A 9,968-nucleotide genomic window follows, 5' to 3' on the forward strand; every position below is an offset into this window, starting at 1 on the left:
CTGATTAACAGCTCTCCTAGGGCTGGCCCGAAGGATTAGATTTATTTTACGTGGCTAAGAACCAACTGGTTACCTAGCAACAGGACCTACAGCTTATTGTGGAATCTGAACCACATTATGACTAGAAATGAATGAATAGGCTAGGGGATCATGGTGAAACTACAAATTGATTCATTAGGTAAAATGATAAACATAATTAACTTTTATGCTAAATCACCACAGAGTTTTTATAGTATCTGTTTGTAATGTAATATTTCAGACACTTAGTTTACCAAGTCAGCTACTTAACAGTCAAAGGTCATGGTCAGTCAAGCTCTCGGTATTTATTTGATTATATTGTAGGTAAACAGAGTTAATGAGAATTGTAGAACTCAGTCTAATCATTTGCATTCCAGATGACACAAGACACATGAGAAACTAGAGGCTGGAGTCAGAAATCAGATGACCTTGCATGGTGAGTATTATTATTATTATTATTATTATTATTATTATTATTATTATTATTATTATTATTATTATTATTATTATTATTATTATTATTATTATATTAAGGCGTTTATTATTATTATTATTATTATTATTATTATTATTATTATTATTATTATTATTATTATTATTATTATTATTATTATTATACGGCGTTGCCATTGATAGTATAATAACTGAGGTAGCTTTGTTTATGTATGCATTAGTGTGTCGGTCTGTAAATGTATTTGTGTTGAGCGAAACATGATATTTCAGTAACAGCCGAACGGATCTTGGCGAAACTTGACAGATATATCGATGAATTGACCTTCTAGAGAATATTTACTATTTGGAGAAATTGGCTCGTGATCGTTGATTTGTTGTAATGAGAACCACGTTCTTTATAAAAAAAAAAAAAATCAGACTTTGAGGTTTTAAAGGCATCTTGGCTTGCTTGATATTAGTGGTGTACTTTTCATGTCCTTGGGTATAAACGGTAATTCGATAAAAATTAAGTTTTCTAAGCCTGACCACTGACGGTGAAGGGTCAAAATCCCAGTCAAGGTTTACATCCATTCCTGCTTATTAGCCGAACTAATAAAAACTGGTGGGCATTCACCTGTTTAGGAGTGCTTTAGGGCTCATAATGTAATAGCAACATCAGTGATAACGATCAAAAAGAGTTGTTGCAACAAGCATTCGTTTTAAGTGAGGGCAAACCAGAATACCTCAGGTGGACCTGAAAACAAAGGAAACAAATTGAAATTTCAGAGTAAGTTGGCAAGAAGCGAGAGGATCTGAACTGTCTTGTGCCGTTCGTTATTCAGAAATATATAGCATGTGGGTTTGTGTACCTTAGCAGATTTCTCTGGAGAGGGTTAGGGGTGGCATTTTCATTCATGTACATCACTTGGTGGGAAAGGTAACTTACTGTAGGTAAGGTCGAAAACAGAGGTCAGTGCTCACTGACGGTGATAAGCAGCAATAAATGAGGGAGGTAGAACCTGTTATATCAACAAATGGAATATATGTAATATGCAATTGTATCGCGAAATATACATTTTATATATGAAATACTCACCAATTTGAAAACAGCCAAAACAGCCAAGGAACTTCATGATGATATTTGTTTGAAATCAAGAAAGTATGGTATTTGTTTGAAATCAAGAAAGTAAGGGCTAATTATAAGAGCTTACGAAACTATAACGTAAATATCAGTTGAAGGTGCATGAAAACGCTCCCCCTGGAGAAGAATACGTCTGACTTGTAAGAATTTGAAATAAAAGGTTTTCCGATCATTAGCAGCGTGTCTAGGCGCTACGACATGATTTTGCCGTTTCCTGAAATAACTTGAAAGCAGAAAGAACCGCAAGAAAAACACTCAAAGAGTTTTTTTTTTTTGGTAATGAATTTTTAGGGAAAGCAAACGTGGCCAAAAGGAAGGAAAAAACGCAGAGAAAAGAGTTACGTTCGCTAATGAGTCCACACAACACAGAACAGGTGTTTTTGTACCTGCCCAACAGAACAATAGGAATGGGAGGGACTGAACAGGGGTGGGAGAGGCGGGGATTCGGGTGATGGCAAATGAAGGGGGCGGGCGGGGGAGGAAGTGGAGTTTGAAATAAAAAATAATAGAAAAAAGGGAAGAGAAGAAAAGGAAAGAAAAAACTTACAAAGAATGGAGTGTAGTGAACTGCCTCTCTCTCTCTCTCTCTCTCTCTCTCTCTCTCTCTCTCTCTCTCTCTCTCTCTCTCTCTCTCGCCGAATGCTCCGTAGTCATTCTGAAAAGAGTATAATTAACGCTAATGGAGCTACCCCTGGATAGAAAGTACAAGGCCCAAACGATTCCTTTCTGTGACATAAATACTAATGTGATGTTTACCTATCGGTTTTTCATTAGAGCGTTTTCTCTCTTCTATGGTCCTCGCATCGCTCGGGAAGATATTACCTTAGAGAGAGAGAGAGAGAGAGAGAGAGAGAGAGAGAGAGAGAGAGAGACAATGCATTTGTTTTTCCCTTTGCAGCTTTGTGTTATGCTGTCTGTGCTTTTGGTTTGTTAATAAAAGTTTTTCTTTTATTATCAACAGCTTAAATTTTATGTTACATAGTAATGGATGCAGTACTAATATTCAGTAATTAACTTGTGCTTAAAGATATTTTGGTCATTTTGACGTATACTTTTCGATAGATTTTCAGTTCGTAGAAATGATGTCTCGTATCTCCTTTCTTCTTTTCTATCATATGTTGCAATCAAAATTATTATGATTAAATTCCATAGAGTATCTCTGGGGACCAGGGTGACACATTTCCATTCAATGGAACAGTGAGAAATGACAACACACTATTTTAGAAGTCTTTGAAAATTAACTGGTTATCGATCATTACATTGCGTTGCACAGTCTTTGAAATCCATGAATGATCTTTTTGGAATTCGCTTTTGGTTTAGGGAAATAAAAGGCTTTTTAAATAATTCAGTTAACAATAAATCTTACAAGTAAGATGCCATTAAGAACTCACCTTCCTCCAAACTCAAGTGGTGAATAGTCTGACTAGTCTTTAATCCTGTTCATTTCATACAGTATGAAAATTCGTATCCATTTCATGTTGGAGAAATATCATATTCTACCTCAGTTTATGAACTGTTTATACAAATGAAGTGTTCTCACAGTCTTGCCTTAAAATCAGAATGTATTTTTCATTTCCCTTTACTTTAGACATTAAGATAAATAGATATTATATCTCCCATCAATTTTCATTTTTGTTTATTAAAAAAAATTCCTTCTGGAGAAAGCCGAATATTTGAAACAATAATCCCTTAAAACCCCTTTGCTTCTCAGCAGAAATAATGGCAAGATAAAAATGTTTGCTTGTTTCCAGATGAAAACTTGTCGTTAAACTTTGTGGAAAGTTGTTTTAAGTTAGCGAAGAGAAAAAAGAATTTAGCGTAAATTCGAGGCAAAACTTTTCTTAACGAGACTATAGGAGATTTTTATTCCTTCTTTCTCTCTCTCTCTCTCTCTCTCTCTCTCTCTCTCTCTCTCTCTCTCTCTCTCTCTCTCTCCAGACTCGAGAAATTGTGTTGTGAAGGTTTAACATGATCCTCTTTGATGAAGGTAAATTGCCTACATTGCAAGGCGATAAAGAACTTTTTCTCTTATTCCAGTGGAGGAAGTTCATTTGGAGTGAAGTATAGTCTCTCTCTCTTTCTCTCTCTCTCATTCTGATTTTCCTTTTGGTTTGCTTATTTATTATCTACACATACGAGATGTGAATATTGAAGTACACGCTCTCTCTCTCTCTCTCTCTCTCTCTCTCTCTCTCTCTCTCTCTCTCTCTTCAGTAATTTTTCGTATCATCATTGAAGGTTTTCATTGAAGAAGAAATTGGATTGTTGCATTAAAAAACGCGAATGTTTCCTGATTTCTGGTCTCATGAAACTTAGTATCCCACTGTTGGATTATCATCATCATCATCATCATCATCATCATCATCATCATCATCATCATCATCATCATCATCATATTATTATTATTATTATTGCGTCATTTTTTCCTCCCCAATATTATTTATGATTATGGATTATTATCATTTTTATGCTATCATGAAAAACATTGTTGTTATCTTTACCATCAATATCATCATCAACATCATTATTATCATTATAATAATGATAATAATAATAGTAATAGTAATAATAATTCTGGCTTCATTATTATTGTCGTTCTTGATTTTTGATATTATTAGCATCATAACAAACATTATTATTATTATTATTATTATTATTATTATTATTATTATTATTATTATTATTATTTATTATTATTAAACATTTCTCTCGCGAACACCAACACGTCACGGGACCTCCTAATACCGAAAATTGCCAAGACTGTATGAGAAAGCTTCTCCCACGCCCTTTTAAAACGGCAATGAGAAACTGCGTTCGTAATATTTCTTTCTCCAATCTTTAGTGGCACCTGTAAGTTACCTGCCTTGTGAGTGCCAGGTTGCGGCACTCTGTCAGTGACAGTTTGGCCACGCCAGACATTCGTCTTCATGAGGAGCAAGGAGAAGGAGAGGAGGAATGATGTTGTTGCTGGGATGCAACGATGTTGTTGCGCTGAGGGACTTGGATCTGTGTGTGGTGATGTTTTTTTGGGGACTCTTGTGTCTGGATGTGATGTTGTTGCGCTGAGGGACTTTGATCTGTGTGTGGTGATGTTTTTTGGGCGACTCTTGTGTCTGGATGTGGTGATGTTGTTGCGCTGAGGGCCTGGTGTTTCTCGATGACGTAATGTTTTTTAGGGCCACGTGTGGTGATGTTTTTTTGAGGGGCTCTTTTTTTCTTTATGTGGTGTTGTTGTTGTGCAGAGGGTCCGGTTGTTGTTGTTGCGCAGAGGGTCCGGTGTTTCTTGATGTGGTGATGTTTATTGTATAGTCTCGTGTTTCTCGATGTGGTGATGTTTTTGAGGGTCCCGTGTTTCTTGATGCGGTGATGTTGTTTGTTTAGGGTCTTATGTTTCTGAATGTGGCGATGTTGTTGCGCTTAGGGCCTGGTGTTTCTGGGTGTGGTGATTTTGTTTTCGAGGGGCTCTTGTTTCTTGATGTGGTGATAGTGCTTGTATAGGGTCTTGTGTTTGTGTTTCTGGATGTGGTGATGTTGTTTTCAAGGAACTCGTGTATCTGGATGTGGTGATGTTTTCGAGGGCTCTTGTTTCTTGATGCGGTGATGTTTTTATAAGGTCTACTGTTTCTGGATATGGTGGTGGTGTTGTTTCACTGAGGGTCTGGTGTTTCTGGATGTGGTGGTGATGTTGTTTCACTGAGGGTCTGGTGTTTCTGGATGTGGCGGTGATGTTGTTTCACTGAGGGTTTGGTGTTTCTGGATGTGGTGGTGATGTTCTTGAGGGTTTCATGTTTTTGGATGAGGTGACGTTGTTGCACTGGGGGTCTGTTGTTTCTTGATGTTGTGACGTTGTTTGTATAGGGTTTCGTGTTTCTGGATGTAATGATGTTTTTGCGCTTAGGGTTTGGCGTTTCTGGATGTGTTGATGTTGTTGTCGAGGGGCTTGTTTCTTGATGTGGTGATGTTGTTTTTATAGGGTCTCGTATTCTGGATGTGATGATGATGTTGCATTGAGGGTCTGGTGTTTCTGGATGTGGCGATGTTGTTGTTTTTCAGGGTCGCATGTTCGGTACTCTTGGTGAAAGCCCGCTTAATGAAATTGCTCAATGATGATTTTCCCCGCGTATTTAATTTTGTAAATGATCTTGTTTATTTGTGTTATTATTTATTTTTGTATCTATACTAGCTTTGTCTGTTGACGATTTTCCGTGTTGCTTCCTGTTATTGATTTTGCTTGTATGTTATTTCTAATCATTTTCATAACTACTTCTGGCAACTTTTCTGTTAACGATACCAAGGTTGTTGTTGCAAAGAGAATTACTGAAGATGGTATTTCGTTCCTTTACATCAACAACTAATTGACGATCCTCTGTTTTTGTCTTAAATTGCGATTTTCCCCGCAGCTGATCTTGAGTGTGCTTAAGACTGAATGAATGAAATCACTAGTATCTGTAATTATGCAATCGGTATTTGTTCAATGATAGTGATGATGACCATTTTTTATCTAGAGGGAAGCCTGATATTCATGTACTTGCCAATACCAGCAGCCGGTGATATCCCAGAGATTATGCAACGCTTTGGCATTGATCCCTGGGATGTTTGAATAACAAACGTGGCTTACGCAATAAAGGTACCGTGGTGAGTGCCGCTGATTCAGGTACGTTAGAAGCTCATTTTGAAAGAGAAGAATTTGTTGATATCATACGTTAATGAAACATCATCAAGCGGATGGAAGAGGGTAGAATAACGATAATGGTGAAGAAATCCACAGTGGTGTAAGTGTAAATATATAAGAGAAATATATATACAAACGAGAGCTTTCGAGAACATGCTCGAATCTCCTCAATTGAGAAGGTGACTCGAGCAGGTTCTCGAAAGCCTTCGTTTGTATATAGATTTCTAATATGTATTTACACCTACACAACTGTGGATTTCCTCACCATTTTATTGACTCGTGCCATTATGAGGTTTTTATGAACGATGCTAATACCGTTGAAATTCCTTTGACAGGCTGTCTAGGGATACTGTATAACCGTATCATCAATTACGCAAAGAGAATTATCTTGGACTACTCCAAATAGAACTTTCTCTACATTCATTGTTAAGAGGTTGGAACTATCACTGAAAAAAAGTGGGAGCGGTGAGCTGTGAAGATTAATTAGAATTATACTCTAAAAAAGTGATATATTAGTAAGGTATAGAAGTTCCACTTCTAGTTTGCTGTACAGTCTGGTAAAACGTTCGATAACTTGTCCTGTTCTCCACGTTGAAGTTTGAAAAGTTGTGGTATTTTTAAAATGGTCCTTTATATCAAGATTAGCCTGTATCAAGTAATTGCGCATATGATTAATGTAGGGATAAAAAAGCGGATGGTAAATTACATGGTTTTGTAGATGATAATATATATTGTTAACAAAGAAGTCCGAAGCCTTTTTCCTACTATTAATCACAAGAAGTTTCAGAAGATGGAACTTAGTTATCAAGCTAGTATTAGTTACCAAAATACGGAACCATTTAATTACCTTTGACTAATCTCTTGCGGTAATGATCACAAACTCTTGAGATTCTGAAAGAAAGCAAAATTAAGCAGTCTGTTGTTATGTTCATCGTAATGAGGTATTAGATTCCATCTGTACCAACACCTATATCGAAATCTATTTCACAATGACGATATTACCAAGGATTCACATGCGTAAATCTTCTCACATTACTCCATTGAAGATGCAAACTCAGGCCATGGAGATCTAAGGATGTGAGAGAATTCTGAGTACTGAGATCAACATAACACATGAATCAGTAATAGAGACACCAGATTTGATCAGCACTGATGACAACCATGTTGGAAATGGATGGATCATATCCCGAGATGATATGTCGTTTAGTGAGGATTATATCCTATTGGACGCGATAGGAAAAAACGGGACCAAGGTTAATTAAATTCATATCGCGTATACCTGAGCATAAAAGGTATACCTATCCCGCTCTTCTGGTTATTGTAAATGAGATTTTTGATGAACCTTTTTACTAGCTATGATAAAAGAAGAGTTACGGAGAAAAGTGAGTTGGGTTATTTAGGCAAAAAAAGGTAATGGAGAGTATCTAAGCTGTTAAACGAGTGAAATGTAACATTGCTCAAAGGAAGCAGGGATAAGAAGATATAAGTGAAGATGAAGAGAGAGAGAGAGAGAGAGAGAGAGAGAGAGAGAGAGAGAGAGAGAGAGAGAGAGAGAGATTCTTTTTTTTTTGTTTAGACGTGAACTCAAAATTGGCTTTGATTAATCCATTACTTCCTTTGAACAGCTTTACAATCCCCGATTTACTTTTTATTTCTATACGTCGAATGTGTGCTTTATTTCAGTCCAGTGGTTTGTGACCACACGTAATATCCATTTATTTGGCTACATTTTCCTTTCTTAAAATGTGGATTGAGGAGAAGACAAAGTTGGTTCGTATCTTCATGTTTTGTGTTATTATTATTATTATTATTATTATTATTATTATTATTATTATTATTATTATTATTATTATTATTATTATTATTATTATTTAAAGAAATACTCTTAATAGCTGCTTGAGTCGTGAAATGGAGAAACAAATCCACAATTATATATATGTACTTATATTTAAAGATAAATCTGTATAGAGAGCTTTCAGGAATCTGTTCAATTCCCCTTTTCAGATTGAAAAGGGGAATCGAACGGATTCCCGAAAGCTCTCTGTACAGATTTATCTTTAAATATATGTACATATACATAAATGTGGATTTGTTTCTCCATTATTATTATTATTATTATTATTATTATTATTATTATTATTATTATTATTATTATTATTAAAAGCATAGCTGTTGCAGTATCAGAATAAGATAGCATTATTATTATTTTATTATTATTATTATTATTATTATTATTATTATTATTATTATTATTATTATTATTATTATTATTATTAAAGCATAGCTGTTGGAGTATCAAAACAAGATAGCCAGGAATGTTTTAATATGAAAGCAAGCGTCTCAGCCGATATTCCTAACACTCGCAGGTCGTTACTATTGTATTAGCGCCGATCCGAAACCCATATTTTGACGGGCAGGCCGTTGGGTCGAAAATAGCGAGACACTAAGTATCGATTTCATCCTTATTGGAAGTCGGCGTCGAATAAATACCGGCCTAAGGAGACGCCCACTCGCTCCGCCGTCCTCGCCTGCGCTCCTTGCTTATCGTCCCTTTTATAAGAGAAAATAAGCCGCGCAGTAAAGTCGCGAGATTAGTGTCAGAATGGGAAAAGAAATAACCAGTCGTATTGAATGCTGTTCGAATTTGAAAATCCTGCGCTGTTTGTTCATTTGTTTTAAAGTTCGTCATGTTCCTCGTGGTGTCTTTATATATATATATATATATATATATATATATATATATATATATATATATATATATATATATATATATATATATATATATTATTTTTATATATATGTTTATATATTAAGTTTGCTTTAAGTATTGATGGCCACTATAGAGAAAAGTATAAGAATTATCAATTTTTTGTTTTTGTTTTTTTTTACTGTTTATTTCGTTAATTTTTTTTTTTAAGGCTGTGATGTTTTATTATTGATCGTAGGAATCAAAATTATATTTATGCTGTTTAATTTTCTCTGTTTGCTTCTATCTTGACTGGATCAATTTTGTCAAAATTGACAAGAATTTTCACTTGTTTTAATATTTCGTTCACTAATTGTTGCTCTTTTTCTTGCAACATAACACGCTTACTTTTTAAATAGATGCTGGACTATTAGTATAAGTGTATTGCTTAATAGGAATATATCCTCTCTCTCTCTCTCTCTCTCTCTCTCTCTCTCTCTCTCTCTCTCTCTCTCTCTCTCTCTCTCTCTCTCAGTTTGTAATGCCACAGACATTAATAGATTTACAATTTCAAGAAATTTATATTTATATATGTATATATATAAATATATATATATATATATATATATATATATATATATATATATATATATATATATATATCTCATTGATTGCCGTACCTGATCCCTTATCTTGCATCGTACCTAGGTTACAACTCAAGTCAGTGTATATGGGAGATAGCTCTCCACCTTCGTAGAGGCCCGCACCTTATATTCACACAATTCTTTGTTTGTACTATAAAGGGAATATTCAAGAAACAGGTAAATTAAAAACAAACATGGCCGAGTTCTGTGTAATTAGACCCTCTGACCTCACTGTTCCGAAGGTCTCAATAGTCCTCTTGTACTCCGCTATTTATCCAGTTTCTGTTGCGTTAGGGCTTTAATTATTCATATTTCGTTATGTCCATATTGTTTGTTTCTAATAATTGGCATTAAAGATAGAATTAATATGGACTT

General features: G+C 35.1%; 1 long non-coding RNA gene across 1 annotated transcript in view; it reads left to right on the top strand.

Annotated features, from left to right (window-relative positions):
- Positions 1–393: 393 nt before the first annotated feature.
- LOC136851748 (uncharacterized) overlaps positions 394–9,968 on the top strand; it is a 144,056-nt gene continuing 134,481 nt past the window's right edge. The window contains exon 1 of the long non-coding RNA XR_010856962.1: positions 394–454. This is a non-coding gene — a long non-coding RNA (uncharacterized lncRNA). The remainder of the gene's footprint in view (positions 455–9,968) is intronic.

This window comes from Macrobrachium rosenbergii, chromosome 24 (genome assembly GCF_040412425.1).
Source record: "Macrobrachium rosenbergii isolate ZJJX-2024 chromosome 24, ASM4041242v1, whole genome shotgun sequence".
In the NCBI taxonomy this organism is placed as follows: Eukaryota; Metazoa; Arthropoda; class Malacostraca; order Decapoda; family Palaemonidae; genus Macrobrachium; species Macrobrachium rosenbergii.